A 16,293-nucleotide genomic window follows, 5' to 3' on the forward strand; every position below is an offset into this window, starting at 1 on the left:
TAGTAACTGTTAAATGAGAAGCTATTTTGTTCTGTAAGCCTTCATCTTAAGTGAGAATAACAGCACAATTGGAAGAGCGTAGTCAACGTCACTGAACTGTGCATTTAGAAATTTTTGAAATGGTGTATCTTTGGCTATGTGTATTTTCCCAAAAAAACAGGTTGAGAAGTTAGAGGGTTGCTATGTTGTGGGGCTGTTAACCAATGTCATAAAACAACATGTGTACTACTGTTTCATGAGGAACTATTTGTTCTGTAAGCCTTCACCTGAAGTCCATTAAAAAAAAAAAAGAAAAAAAAGAAAACAACTTACAAATCTTCAGAGCTACTTTCTTGCAAACTCTATCCTCTGTTAGCACCTATATGATAACTTATTTAGAATTGGAGTGTGAATATCAGATCTCTCTTACTTTTCCCATTGCGGCAGAGAAAAGGATCATTTACCCAAACCCACTGGCCTTAGTTACACTACATGCCCCTGTCTCCCTTACAGAGCGGTGTGGTCATGCTACCAATTTCTGACTAAAGGCATGTGGGAAGAATTGATATACACTATTCACAGGTCTGGTCCATAAAAATCTCCCTGTCAATCCGTCTCTCTCTCTGCCTTTCTCCATTTGCAGGCTGGAAGACACAACCAAGAATAACCTTAAACCAAAAAACCAAACCCACTGCCGTCGAGTCCATTCTGACTCACAGCGACTCTATAGGGCAGAGTAGAACTGCCCCATAGGATCTCCAAGGTTGTAAATCTTTATAGAAACAGACTGCCACATTTTTCTCCTATGGAAAGGCTGATGGGTTGGAACCGTCAAACTTTTGGTTAGTAACTGAGAGCTTTAACCACTGCACCACCAGGGCTCCTCAGGATAACCTTAGAAACCTTATTATAGGAAGCAGAACTTCTGTCAGGTTGGGCCCACTGGTTGGTAGCAGCTCTACCAATTTGTAACAGGTCAGAAACTCTTATCTGAGTGAAAAACAGACACTTAACTGTGTTAAGCCACTACTTTGCGGGGGGAATTTATCTGTTACAGCAGCTAGTGAGCATTTCCTTAACCTATATATCCATATAATGTGTTATCATTTAACAGGAGATTTAAATCCACCAGCCAGAGAGGACACAGATAAAACTTGGAACAACCCAGTGAGAAGCTATTTTGAGGCAAGAGACACCTTTAGATGGTCTTAATCAGTCCAATTCTATGTTAGGCAGATCTAGCCCTAACGGAAAAATGGCAGTCTTTGCTCTGTGCCACTACAGTCTAGCTGACACAGTCCTTTCTGTTTCCGCTGTGCCCAGGGATCTATACATATACTCGCTCAGGAGGGGCAAAATTCAGTATGTGGGTGGATCAGGGAGAGGTACTGGCTGTCTACAGTGAAAAAGGATAAATCGCTGTCCCCTAGAGCATCAGGATTAGGATGGGAAAAGTTCCGTAAAATCCTTACAAGTGGCAAAGGGTATGTGGATAAAGTAAAAGGAAGGCTTTAAGGATGTCAAATATGATTGCAGGAGTGAAGTGAGAGGACACTGACCTAATAATGTAGAGACTTCCCCAGGGTGCATTTCCTGGGGGGCCCTGTCCATATAAACAACGTGGTTAAAAACGCAGTAAAAATAAACGTGACTGTAGAGAAACTGGAACCCTCATCCACTGCTGGTGGGAAAGTAAAATGGTACAGACACTGTGGAAGGCAGCTTGGCAGCTCCACCAGAAGGTGAACGCAGAACCACCACCTGGTTCTGAAGGTAGGGACATAAACAGAAACCCGTACACCAACGTTCACTATAGCTTTTTTTGCCAAAACATGGAAACAGCTGAAATGTCCAGCAAATGATACATGGATAAAGACAAGGTGGTATATACACACAATGGAATACTACTCAGCCATAAAGAGAAATGAAGTCTCGATGCCTGCCACAACGTGGATGAATCTTAAAAACACCATGCTGAGTAAGTCAGTTGCAAAACGACAAATATTGTATGAGCTCCCTTCTGTGAAATAAGAAAACACATAGCAACCTTTTTTATTCATGTCTTCTGTCATGGATTGAATTTTATCCCCCCAAAAATGTGTGTATCAGTGTGCCTGAGCCATGATTCCCGGTATTGTGTGATTTTTCTATAAGTTGTAAATCCTGCCTCTATGATGTTAATGAGGGAGGATGTGCAGTGGCTGTGTTAGTGAGGCAGGACTCAATCTACAAGATTCGATTGTGTCCTGAGGCAATCTCTTGAGATAAAAAAGAGAGAAGTGAGCAGAGAGACAGGAGGAGCTCATACCAACAAGAAAGCAGTGCTGGGAGCAGAGTGCATCCTTTGGACCAGGGGACCCCTCGTGGAGAAGCTCCTAGTCCGGGGGAAGATTGATGAGAAGGCCGACAGAGAGGGAAAGCCCTCCCCCGTGGAGCTGACACCCTGAATTTGGACTTTTAGCCAACTTTACCGTGAAGAAATAAATTTCTCTTTGTTAAAGCGATCCACTTGTGGTATTTCTGTTATAGCAGCACTACATGGCTAAGACATCGTCTCTGAACTCTTTAGCCCACTAAAGAGTAAGGACACTGCATTCCTAAAATACAATCTCTTTCTATGCTGACCAGACCCTTGTATTTGGTACCTTAAAAGTAGTAAATATATATCATACACTATTATAGGGTAACAATTTTGAAATGCTTATTTTCTGTTGTTATTGTTAGGTGCCTTTGAGACAGTTCCAACTCACAGTGACCCTATGTACAACAGAACAAAACACAACTGGTCCTGCGCCATCCTCATAATTTTTGTCATACTTGGGCCCATTGTTGCAGCCACTATGAAAATTCATCTCTTTGAGGGTCTTCCTCTTTTTTGCTGACCCTCTGCTATACAAAGCATGATGTCCTTCTCCAGGGACTGGTCCCTCCTGATAACATGTCCAAAGTATGTGAGATGAAGGTTTGCTATCCTTGCCTCTAATGAGCATTCTGGCTGTACTTTTTCCAAGACGGATTTGTTTATTCTTCTGGTAGTTCATGGTATGTTCAATATTCTTCATCAACACCATAATTCAAAGGCATCAATTCTTCAGTCTTCTTTATTCATTGTCCACCTTCCGCATGCATATGAGGCAATTGAAAACACCATGGCTTGGATCAGGCAAACTTTAGTCCTTAAAGTGACAGCTTTGCTTTTTAACACTTTAAAGAGATCTTTTGCAGTAGATTTGCCCAATGCAATACGTCCTTTGATTTCTTGACGCTGCTTCCATGGGTATTGATTGTGGATCCAAGTAAAATGAAATCCTTGACAACTTCAATCTTTTCTCTGTTTATCATGATGTTGCTTATTGGTCCAGTTATGAGGATTTTTGTTTTCTTTATGGCTGCTAACCAAAAGGTCAGCAGTTCGAATCCACCAGCCACTCCTTGGAAACCCTATAGGGCAGTTCTATTCTGTCCTGTAGGGTCACTATGAGTCAGAATCGACACAATGGCAACGGGTTTTTGGTTTTTATGTTAAGGTGTAATCCATACAGAAGGCTGTAGTTTTTGATCTTCATCAGTAACTGCTTTAAGTCCTCTTCACTTTCAGCAAGCAAGGCTGTGTTATCTACACATCTCAGGTTGTTAATGAGTTCTTTCTTCAATCCTGATGCCATGTTGTTCATATAGTCCAGCTTCTCAGATTATTTGCTTGCATACAGATTGAATTAGTATTATGAAAGGATACAGCCCTGACACACACCTTTCCTGACTTTAAACCACACAGTATCCCCTTGTTCTGTTCGAAGACTACTTTTTGGTCTACGTACAGGTTCCTCTTGAGCACAATTAAGTGTCCTAAAATTCCCATTCTTCACAATGTTATCCGTAATTTGTTATGATCCACACAGTAGAATGCCTTTGCATAGTAAATAAAACACAGGTAAACATTTTTCTGGTATTCTCTGCTTTCAGCCAAGGCCCATCTGACATCAGCAATGATATCCCTCGTTCCACCTCCTCTTCTGAATCTGGCTTGAATTTCTAGCAGTTCCCTGTCAATGCACGGCTACCATCACTTCTGAATAGCAAAATTTTACTTGTGTGTGATATTAATGATATTGTTGGATAATTTCCACATTTTGTTGGATCACCTTTTTTAGGAATGGGCACAAATATGGATCTCTTCTAGTCTGTTGGCCAGGCAGCTGTCTTCCAAACTTCTTGGCGTAGAGGAGCGAGCACTTCCAGTGCTGCATTGTTTGTCAAACATCTCAACTGATATTCCAGTCAATTTCCGGAGCCTCGTTTTTCGCCAATGACTTCAGTGCAGCTTGGACTTCTTCCTTCATTACTATCAGTTCCTGATCATACACTACCTCCTGAAATGGTCGAACGTCAACCAATTCTTTTTGGTATAGTGACTCTGTGTATTCTTTCCATCTTCTTTTGATGCTTCCTGCGTCATCTAATATTTTCCCCATAGAATCCTTCAATATTGCTACTCAAGGCTTGAATTTATTCTTCAGTTCTTTCAGCTTGAGAAATGCTGAGTGTGTTCTTCCCTTTGCTTTTCTAACTGTAGGTCTTTGCACATTTCATTATAATACTTTACTTTGTCTCCTTGAACCAGCCTTTGAAATCTTCTGCTCAGCTCTTTTACTTCATCATTTCTTTCTTCCACTTTAGCTACTCTACATTCAAGAGCAAGTTTCAGAGTCTCTTCTGACATCCATTTTGGTCTTTTGTTTCTTTCCTGTCTTTTTAATGACTTTTGCTTTCTTCATGTCATTCCACGACTTGTTTGGTCTTTGGTCTTTAGTGTTTATTGAGTCAAATCTATTCTTGAGATGGCCTCTAAATTCAGGTGGAATACACTCAAGGTCCTACTTTGGCTCTCATGGACTTGTTCTAATTTTCTTCAGCTTCAGTTTGAACTTGCATATGAGCAATTGATGGTCTGTTCCACAGAACCTAGGTTACTTGTTACAAAAGTAGAGTTTTTCTTACATCCTGCAAAGTTAAAGACAAGTATAAAATTGTGCAGAGCTTGTGATAAGCCCAACTATACCAGATCTCATTATTCCTATCTCTCTGAAACCAAGCACTTCAAGCTACCATATCTGCAATAGTACTCTTGGTTTTGCCTGGACTCTCAAGTTTCAAAGAGAGTGTTAGCACCAGGTAAGCATAATTGTGTCACTGACCCGGTCATGACATGAGATGCATCCACATCTACACAGTGTGGTAGATGGATTGCTGCTGAGCCAACTCACTATATTTAGGATTTTCTCCCCAGAGGGACTAATCATGGGAGGAGGCTGATTTAGTTTCAATGTCTCATTTGTTGTCGGTACCTCGTTTCTGATGTCTTAACTTTTCTAAGTCTTTGAACCAACTCTATGTTCCTATTTTTTACTACTTAACTGGTTTTGACCCATTACCATATTCTCATTTATTGTGTAAATAAGTTTCTAATGGCAGTGAGACCTCATCATAACTAGATTATCGTAAAAAAAAACTAAGATATTTCAAAGTTTTAGAAATTCACTTATTAATGTTTACATTGATTTTTATTTTTATTTTTATGACGTTCCCACATTAGTAATCTGACTACTCAGTTCAAAGCCAACCTAGTAATTGAGGCCCAAAATGAAGAGGCAGAAGTCCCATTATATCCTTCTCTCAATTCTCCCTCTTCCATTCCCATTGACATTACTCTGATGTACAGAGATGTCGTCACTCCCGGCCCATCTTCCTCTCTGAGTACAATCACAATCCTTCCCTGTCACTAACCTAAGGTTGAAATGCCATGATCATCTTATCTTGGCTTGAGTACATTCTGATCTTTCCATCTATCCCTTTGAAAGGACTTCTTATTCCATTTAGCTAAAACAGAGAATACTCTCAGGCTCTATAAAATGTACTCCATCCCCTGCCTCCAGAACTCCTTTCTATTCATAGCATTTTGTATTAACGTCCAGTTAAGAAGTTCTCTAAAAATGTTAAGTATATATTTTTGTGAGTGAAAATTATAAAGTAAAAAGCTAAAACCAATACACTTACGTGCATATGTAACGTAAGTTCATCTGTGGAAAATGTCTAAGATGATGGCAAAGAAAGGAATGAAATAGAACATTACCAACAAGATTAGGATTGAAAGAGCGACCAGAGAAAAATATATCTTTAATACTATGTTAGTACCATTTATCATGGCAGAGAACTCAGAATATTGAGAAGATGAGTAGAAGTACTTCTCCAAGAGATTTGGAGGCAAGGATGCCCTGATATCTGGGACCGATAGGCCAGGCTTCTAGTGATTGTTTCACTTGTAAAAGCGGCCTTCAAACAAATGACTAGAACTTTAATCACGCCACCCAAGATAAAGCATCCTCTCAGACCACCTTCACCTCGATATTTCCTAACAAGAACGCATGCTATCTTTCATCTGCCTACCAGTCAGGAAAATGCTCGCATCCAGAATGCCATCCTTATAGAGCGCTACCAGGAGAATGAGAGAGGCTTTTTTCTCTTCCTCTGCCCCCTTCTGTTCTCCAGGTAAAAACTGGAGGGATGATAAGGAAGGGGGAAGAATAATATCTTTATAGAAGTCTTCTGCTTTTGTTTTATGATCATCTCTAGGAAAATATTAGCAAGAAATTATCTGAAGTTGAAAGACAATTTAATAGGAAATTCAAAAGTTGTACTTAAGAGATGTGTCAACCAAGAAATGACATTTTCTCAAGTTTCAGAATTAGATCAAAAGGGCACAGTACAAAACCTAGGTTATCTACTATCAAAACTGTAGAAATGGAAGCATGGTAAAGTAGATCCTTCTTCTGCAAACTCACTCTAATGGGGTGGTGCCCCCCTTAAGTTGCCTCCCAGGTGCTCACCTGCCTCAGGAATAAAAGCTGAGTGGCAGCTGTTTCTGCAGAAGTGATTTCTTGGGGCCTGTAAACTTTGCTGACTCTGTTTGATAGAGTGGGAATAGAAATACTAGTAAAATGGCTGAGAGGTCTCTGTTCCAGGGAAAAAGGGGGACTCATAGTTTTTAGGTAGAGAAGCAACCACTATTGTTTAACAGAAGATACCAAAAAAAAAAAAAAATGGAGGGGTAGCCAAAGTTGGTAACTCTCAAGTAGCCACCATATATCAAGCACTTACTAAGGAGAGTGTCTCTTCTCAGGAGATGAGATAAATTGCTATCAGTCATTTTTTTCATCATGGTATCAGTGATTTTCTTCTCAGATACAATTAAAATTTTTGAAATTGTACCTTCAAATGACTTTTATCTATAGTTCATATTTTTAATTGAGAAATTATTCTTAAGACAGTGCTAATGTATCTAGTCTCTTGAGAGCAAATTCTGCTAGATGGAAAAATTTTCAATCCAATTTTTTTGTATTAAAATGTATAAATAATTCAATAATTTTTACCAGTACTTTTTTTGGCCTCCCTTCAGAGTAACTTTCTTCTATAAATATTTTTGTAAGACACACACACAAAAAATTATGCATATTTATAGTGCTTTTGACTGTTTTGTGAACTTTAGATGCTGCAAAATCACAGGCCTTCTCATTTCATTCCAGTTCAGAACTATAAATTATCCAATTACAAAAAGGAGCATCATCAAAATTCTTCTCACATGTTGAGATATTGAACATCACACTTCTTACACAATTTCAAAAGTGTAGTTTTTATACTGTTTGAGTTCCCATCAATTAATTTGCTTAGTTCTTTGTTCTTGCTGGAATAACCTTCAGCGTCTTCTCATTTGCAACCATTGTTATCAAAGACTTCTGGGCATTTGTTCATATTTTTATCTGGTTTTACAACAGCATTCACAATGATGTTGGATATTTAATGTTTGACAAGGAAAACCACGAGTTACTGGCACAAATAGATATGAGAAGTACATCTTGAGAATGCATAATTACTCAAGATTATGGGAAATCAACCTAAAAGAATTATAAAACCTTCTTAGCAATCAGAATGGGGAAGGTCATCCTCCTATTTATTTTCCTTATGAATTTAAAAGAAGTGCAGCACAAATCATCTTCCACACTTCAGCTGGTTGTTAGTCTTCCTACATGAGATGAGGATGCTCCTAACAGTCCTGGCTATCAGGAAATTTAGCCTCATATTGCAAGTTTTGGCCAAAAGTAGAAAAAAATGTGGGCTTGAACAGAGCAGAACACGGGACTATTTCAGAATGATTCCATTCCCCCTCCTCCTGGTGGAAGCACAATGGGATTTTTCTCCATGCTTCCCAGTGAGAACCTGGTGGGACTCCTGGAGGTTAAACTCAGGAGAGTGTGGTGTCCCCACTAAGGCTGAACCTCCAGGGGTTTTCCATCCTTCCGGCTCGTCCATGCCCAGCCTCCAGCAATTGGTCAATTACCCTTTAAGTATTCTTACCTGACAGAAGGGAAGAGACAAAAAGAAAGAGCTCTCTGTAGACGGTGATTCTCTATATCAGCCTGTCTGTCTCTCCAGTTTTGGGGCTGGTGGTTTGCTCTGTGGCTGTGATTCTCTGAGAGATTTAAGAAGATTTATAGATTTTCAATTTTTCAGCATTTTTCTTGTCTGGCTCTTTACATGCCAGACCAGAAATGGAAAGTCCCTAGGTATGGATTTTTAATGGGAAAATTATAGAGATATTTACCTCACTGACACTGGATAGGGATACTTTCAGTCTTATAAACTTGAGCAAACTGACAGTTGAAGGGAATATTAGCTTAGATTCATATGGAAAAAAATAGATTAGCAAAAGGTAATATAAATAGTATATTTTTTAATAGGCAGGACATAGGATTGTACTCATATCCACCATCCCACAGTGGCAACCAGAGATCCCTTTTGGCCAAAGAGTTCCTGGAAGCAATACCTGTACTCAAGATTCTATCGTGTTTGGGTGTGTAATAAGGGAGAATCAGGATCAATATCAACCAAGCTATTAAAATACCAGCCCCACACTCACTCTCGATAGCCTAGCGCCAAACATGTTATGTGTGAGTATCTCTAAGGACAACACAGACAATACTTACTCATTACTTGGGTAGAAAATTAAACTCCACAGTTTCAACGTAATCATCTTAAAGGATCACATTGTCACACTTCCTAGATAGCTAAATCAATTAGTGACAATATTAGCTGCTCTCCAGATGCTAAAAAAGGAGGTGGGGTCCAATATTTGATTTCTAGGCAGCTTTGCCAACTTATAAATCTCTTCGCCTACTTAGCACAGCGCTTTGTACGTGGGAAGCACTCAACAAATGTTTGGCAATTACATTTAAAAAATGAGTGTGCAAATACTTCTGGAATTCAATCTTTTAGTACAATCTGAATTTATGTGATCATATAATTGTGGATAAGAATTGGGTATCTTCATTTTACCAACTGAGTTTCTTAATTTTTAGAAGCCCATTCCTTTCTTAAGCTCTATTTTAATTCTTAAAATTCTAGCTAAGAATAAGGTCCAGAGTAACGGACCACACTGTGAAAATTTTATGAAGTTTGAGAATACTATGTTTTTCTCCAAAGTGGAAATTGAGAGAGTAGAAGTTTACTTGACTGGCTTGAATGGTATAGAAGGATCGTTTTCCTTCTTTCATGTGCTGGAAAACATGTTTTTCTTTACTCTTATAATTAAAAAATAGTGCAGTTATGAGTATCTTTTGTTCTTCCTAAAGATTCCTTTCTCAGGAGTTAGGTCAGCCTTTTCTTAATTTTTTTTTTTTTTCCTTTACTATTCTATTTTCCGGAGCATGAATATGGTATTCTTGTTTCTCTAGTATTCTGGTATTCCGTTATTTTTCTAGTATTCCTAACTGATTTGTAACATTTTATTTATAACTTATAAATTTTAGTTTTTTAGTTCCAGAGTTAAGGAGGCGATTTCTTCTCACTGTGACCAGATGTTCTAGAAGGAATATTTTTGTTGGCCTCTTGCCTCAATTTATCACAGTTACAATGTACTTCCTCTAATCACATTTACTATACATTTTCTTTAATTACTTTCTAAGCTTACTCTGCTTCTGTGAAAGCACATCTTTGAACTCTTTCAAATGTCTCGCCAAAATGCATTGGTTTCCTTTTTGTCTCTTCTTCCTTCTGTTTCCAAGTTCATTGGCTCAGTTATTAAAATATGATGGCGTTCTTGTTTATATGTGTTTCTGCCTGCTTTCCTGCAGTGATTATAGTGATTACTTAAGATAGATTTTGTAAATACCTCTTTGGACCAGATCATCATCCTCTGTATATTTAAAAACATAATCTACCTCTATTTGTCCATTGTCTGGAAGAACACCTCGGCCCCCTCCCCATGACACAAAGTTGAAAGGTCTACGAGGGAGCAACAGTCTGAATTTAAGAATTCTGGGATCCACACATGTGAGTAAAGAGAAACGATAATTTGAAATAACGAGAGAACGAAAACTCTTTGCAAGTGATAATATGAACTTTAAGACAAAGAAAGGAAATAAAAGAAACAGATAAGGGTATAAGCAATGTTAGGCAAATCTTCCCTGAACTGTATAGTAAATGTATTAAAGAAGTGAAAGCAAGTTTCTCAACAATTTGTTTCTTTTCTCATCAAATTTTTTTAATCCCAACGGAACATTTTTAATACAGACTACGCCAAGCAGTACGTGAGGTTCTGGAAGGGGTTTAGGGAGCTAGAAAAGAATGACATGCACTTAATATCTGCCCCATGGGTACGGGCGATGCTCAAAACTGGAAATTTACAGTTTACGCGTGACAAGAAAACTTACAGCATAAATCACTGGATAAAGAAATAAGAGGAATGGAAGGTCATATTTGATTAAGAGGCAAATAACTCTAGAGAAGGAAGGAATTGTATTACTGAGATCAATGCCTTGATCCTATAGAATGATTCAAACAAACAAACAAAAACTCTCTACTCAATAATAATGCAAAGCTTTCTATAGGTTTAACAATGATTTTTGTATGTGGTTTTTGAAGCCAATAACTTATTGATTACTTGAAACTGAATGTCCATGGTGAATTAAAACAAAGGTTTCACTGTTTTCAGTAAAAAATTCAAAATGTTCGCAATTTAGCTGAAGACAGGATAATCACAAAATATGTGCCTAAAATGGCAGTCTTTAAAAAGCAGTCATTAGCACCATTTGGAGCTGCAGAGCTGAATCGTAACTGCCCAGGGTGCTTGGTACTCAGGAACCAAATGCAGGCCGCTGGGAGGCCAGAAGCAGGGGACCAGGCAGTCTTCACACAAGGGAAAAAAAAATCAAAAATGAAATTTAAGCTAGTAGCTAAAATCATAGATTATATTAAACAAGTGATAAAATAGCAGGGTTTGTGAGAGAGGTTTTCAGTAACGCCGTTTGAGCAGTAAATTTTTTTTTTTTTACAATTTTCTGCTTTTTCTGCTAAAGCTGTCAGAGAAGATCACTGCAATTTGGTGTGAGATGTTTCACAATTTTGCCATGGCATTGATTAAAACAATAGCAAATATTTGGAGCCTTTCCCACGCCCACTGGGAAATGGACCACAGTCACAACACAACTGAAATCTTTCTCAAGAAGCCATGTGCTGCCAGAAGGCATTTTGGGTGAAAGGAGGAACGCACTGGACGAATACCTTTACTCTGACATTAGTTTCGACCTGTTCCCTTCCCTCCGCCATTTTAGATTTGGTACAACACGTTGGACGCGTTCAAAATAGACGCTGAAGGGAATGGACTGCCCCACTGAGGAGCTTGGGGATGGAGGCTCAGAACAGCGGCGTGTGAGGTGGGCAGACCTTGTATTTCCTCCGTGAATAGTGCTGGTCACACACAGCCCAGCTCCTGCGGTCTGAGGCCAGCGATTCCTACCACACCCACTAGCAGGAGATTCTCAGTGGGAAAACAGTTTCAAGCTTTTTGCTTATAAAATTGTTTGGGTTGAGAGCATAGATAAAGAGGGGTTTTGTTTGTTTACATATTTCCTTGGAAAGTCTTTGATCAACTTCTCTTAGAAATCATTTTAAAAAGCAGAATGTCATTCCACCTACTATCTTAAAAACTCTTAAAGGAGTGCATTATTACAAGATAAAACTTAGATTGACTATGGCGGAATGTGGAGTGAAGTCCTTAAAATCTTTCTCTACTCCTAACATCTCTTCCTGCTTCAAGCCCTGCCTCTTCCTTTCCTTACCAGCTTGTCCTGGCTACACTCTGTTCCTGAACGCCCTGTGCGGTTTCCTATCTCTGTACACCTGCTCTATTTTTCCATCTGCTTAAAATACCCTGCTCTGATAGACTCTTGAAGAAACTGAAGGAATTAAAAACTTCCCCAATCCTTCCTTCCCACCCTCCCCACAACCGCACAGGAACCGCCTGTTCCCTCTCCTGGTTTCCCCACAGCGCTTTGTGCATATGTGTATTGTTGCCTTATCATATTAGCACGATTTATTTTGTTCTCTTCAAAGGGAGAAACCGTGCTTGCATGATCAGGACCAAACACAGGGAATGGCGCATAGTAGGTGCTCATCACACACTATAGGGTCGCTATGAGTCGATCTGACTCTGTGGCACCTACCAACATAACAATGGCAAACATTTACAGAAAGAAACAACCGAAAAAAGGAAGGACGCGAGGGGTGAGGGAGGAGGGCAAGAAGAGAGAGAGAGACGAGGAAAGGAGGGAAGGAAGGAAGAGAGGGAGGGATAAAAAAGAAAAGGAGAGGAGACAGGAGGAAGGAATTGCATAAGTAGAAAATAAACCTCCAATCAGCTGAGTATAAAAAAGGTCACTATTTATCAGGCATGAAATATCAAAATTCCAAATGGCAAACATTAACTTGGGAAGTACAGATATCAGGAAGTAGTAAGTAAGTAACTAATAAATACTAGGATAGGTAACACCTAGCCAATAAATATGACATTGACTCTATGGAACTCCACTCGCAAAGGTCCTGAAGTCGAAGCACGAATTAGTTAGGCCTTTGTCAGCACTGATACACTTTGTGTCATAATAAAAAAAAAGAAAACCAGACAGTTCTCAGCACCTAAACCTAAAGATAAAACATCAATTTCTGATCCTGAAATAATATTTATAAGAAATATCCTAACAACAAGTTGAATCTCTGACCATCTTGTAAGGACTAATGCCATTTATTCTGGCTAGCCAATTTTTAGAATATACTGGCAAAAGTAGAGTGATAATAATGAAAAATAAGAGGATATGGTAAAGAGAGAGTGAAAGAAAAACAAGCCAAGATACTTTACCCTGATGTATCCACATCTGTGGTTTAAGTCCGTTTAAAAATACTTTATATATCAAACCTCTCTTAGTCCAAATCAGAAATGAAAAAATGTGTCAGGTAGAACACTCATTTGGTGAGATGCAAAGAATTTGGATTGGTCATATATCCTTAAATTGCCTGTCATTGCAGTAGCTTTTATTTTGATTGCCTTGGGTTGAGGATTTTATTGTATCAGATTAATGGAACTATTTCTATAAAGGGGAAGTTCTACTCTGTCCTGTAGGGTCACTATGAGTCTGAATCCACTCGACAGCAACAGTTTTGGAGCCCTGGTGGTGCAGTGGTTAAGCGTTTGGAAGCTAACCAAAAGGTCAGCAGTTCAAATCCACCAGCTGCTCCTTGGAAACCTTATGGAGCAGTTCTCCTCTTTCCTACAGGGTTGCTATGAGTCCATATCAACCCGACGGCACCAGGTTTTTTTTTTTTCTATCAATGCATACGATTGCTTCTGGATTAATTTTGTTAAATCAGCTTTCTTTCTTATTGTTTCTTTTAACCTTTCCCTAATCTGCAGCCCTCTTCTCAGTATTGGCCTAATATGGGAAGGTGATACACTTCATAGAGCTTGATTTTCCAATATTTGCGCATCTTGAGTTAACCTTCTGTGTGCAATTAATGGGACAGCTTTGTTCAGTCCACTGCAGTGAGTCTGATCATGGTTGCCCATTACACCAAAGTATGAAGACATTTTATTCAACCGAGATCATACTTAAGAGGAAAAAAAGAAAAGAGTGATGATATTTTCTCTCAGGTGTTCCCCTCTTTCTTAGGTCTTTCAATAGTTGGGTTGCAAACAGGGAAATCTGAGACAGCTGGAAAAAAGGTAGAAGTTTGACACTCAATCTAAATTATGTAAGGGAATTATTTCTAAAACACCTTGCTGCAGTTTTCTGCCTGGCCAACACAAACTTCTGTCTAGGAGAATGTTTAGGGAACCACATTTTCTTTCCAACATTTTCAAACAGCTGCCTTCTTCTATTAAATAAAGCAAGAGTTCATAACTGGTTCTGGAAACTGTAATAACTTACAAAAGTCACTGGAATCATTGGTAGTGGAACATTGATGGCAGGTTCCAGACGGTTCCCAAAGGCCAACAAAGCATTAGCTTAGTTTTTTGTAATATAAAGTTCTGCAGATGTCTCTAAATTCAATTTTCTCTTCCATGTGATACAGGTTCCCAAACATTTCTATCAAATTATATTATGAATAACTTGTTTCATAATGGCAAGATTTCCCTGGGAAATAATTATTTTAACAAAAAACTCATGAAGTTACTTGTGCATTATCTGCTTTGAAGTCTTTCTTTTATGGTACTTATGCTTCTCAGACATTTAGCTATTTAGCTCTTAAACTCATATTTCCTTAAGAATATTTGGTAATGTGTTGTGTGTGGGTCCTAGCTTCTATCTTTCCTGCCTATTTAGAGATTCCTGCGGAATTTGCTTTAGGGCAGCGAGTTTCTGATATTCATTCTGGTTGTAATAACTCTGGGTCACAATGTCCTGCACATCAACCAATTTTACTTTCAGGGAATCTCTTAATATCCCTTATCTAGGCTCTGCTCTTTCCAAAGAACTACTCTGGGTTTCTTCATCTAGATGTGAAAGGTACAGGAGAAAGAAATGGCCAACCTCTCAACACAATGTAGAACTCTTTGAAGCCAGCACTTCCTCAAGGTTACCTCAGGGACGCCATCAACATTGATCTGCTTCTGCTGATTTTCTGCCTCCAAATAGAGCTGGAACAATAAATGATCCAACCTGGGAAAATCAGAAGAACTGCCAAGGTGCTCTATTTGGCACCCATTCTCTTCAGCCCAGACTACCATTTCCTGGACATACACTGAGACTCAGTCACACATCTAGGTGATCAGTAGTTTATTGCAGTTTAAATGCTTGGTTCTGGGATCCATCACAATGTCCTCTTACTTCTGTGATATCTGCAAGGTCATGTCTGGCCAAGGGAATCAGCAGCCATTAGTTCAGCATCTTGTCCTGAAGGGAGCTTTCATCTTTCTCCGCCCCACCACCAGCTTCCTGATAAGTGAATATTGCAGTTTACAATTAACTTGACAGCATCTATCCTAGAATCATAGTAGAACATAAGTTTGAAGAAATCTAAGCCTTTATATGTTTCCAATGTACAAATATTCTAAACATACAGGCATTCATAGTTATTTCATGCATAAATATTTAAACATATACACTATTGAGACACTATATATAAATTATTGTATTTTCCAAATACCTGTGGAAGTATTTAAGCATAGTAGGTAAACCATAAAAATTTTTTAATTTAGTGGGAGTTTTGAGGATAACTAAACTTTAGAAGGATAGCTCTCACACAAGGACAAAGGATATGTGAATTAATGCTGTCTTAGGCATGCCATCCAGATTACTTTGCATATGAGAAATATGTTCTCTTTATCTCTCTCACTGTGTGTTGGTTTCTGAATGAAATATTTTCATGAATATTATAGCTTGAGTTATCTCTATTTCATTAGTTCTAAAAGCCCAAAGCAGAAATCCAATACTCGGTTTCCTTCATAACTTCATAACATGTGAACCTCAGAAAATGCAAGTGATAAACTCAGTTTTTAAGGAAGACAGAATATTGTCTAGTGTTAAAATCCTAGACTTCAAAACACAGTCAGTTACTTTGCAATCATATTTTCCCTTTGAAAAGAACCAGCACAGAGAATTTCAACATGTCAACCCAAGACAATGGACGAAAACCTGGACATGAGAGAAAGCAGGGTCTTTTTAGGGTTCCTGGGTGGTGCAAGCAGTTTCCACTCCACTACTGACCCAAAGGTTAACAGTTCAAACCCAGCCAGTGGTGTCACAGAAGAAAAGCCTGGTGATCTGCTTCCATAAAGATTACGGTCAGGAAAACTCTATGGGGCTTAATTCAACTCTGTAATATGTGGTGTTGCTGTGAGTCAGAATCAACTCATCAGCAACAAGTTTTCTTTTGTTTTTCAGAATGGTTCTAAGGTTTGGGGCTGTTTGGACTATCAGATTTAAAAAAATA

The sequence above is a fragment of the Trichechus manatus genome, unplaced genomic scaffold (assembly GCF_000243295.1).
Source record: "Trichechus manatus latirostris isolate Lorelei unplaced genomic scaffold, TriManLat1.0 scaffold00099, whole genome shotgun sequence".
Classification (NCBI taxonomy): Eukaryota; Metazoa; Chordata; class Mammalia; order Sirenia; family Trichechidae; genus Trichechus; species Trichechus manatus.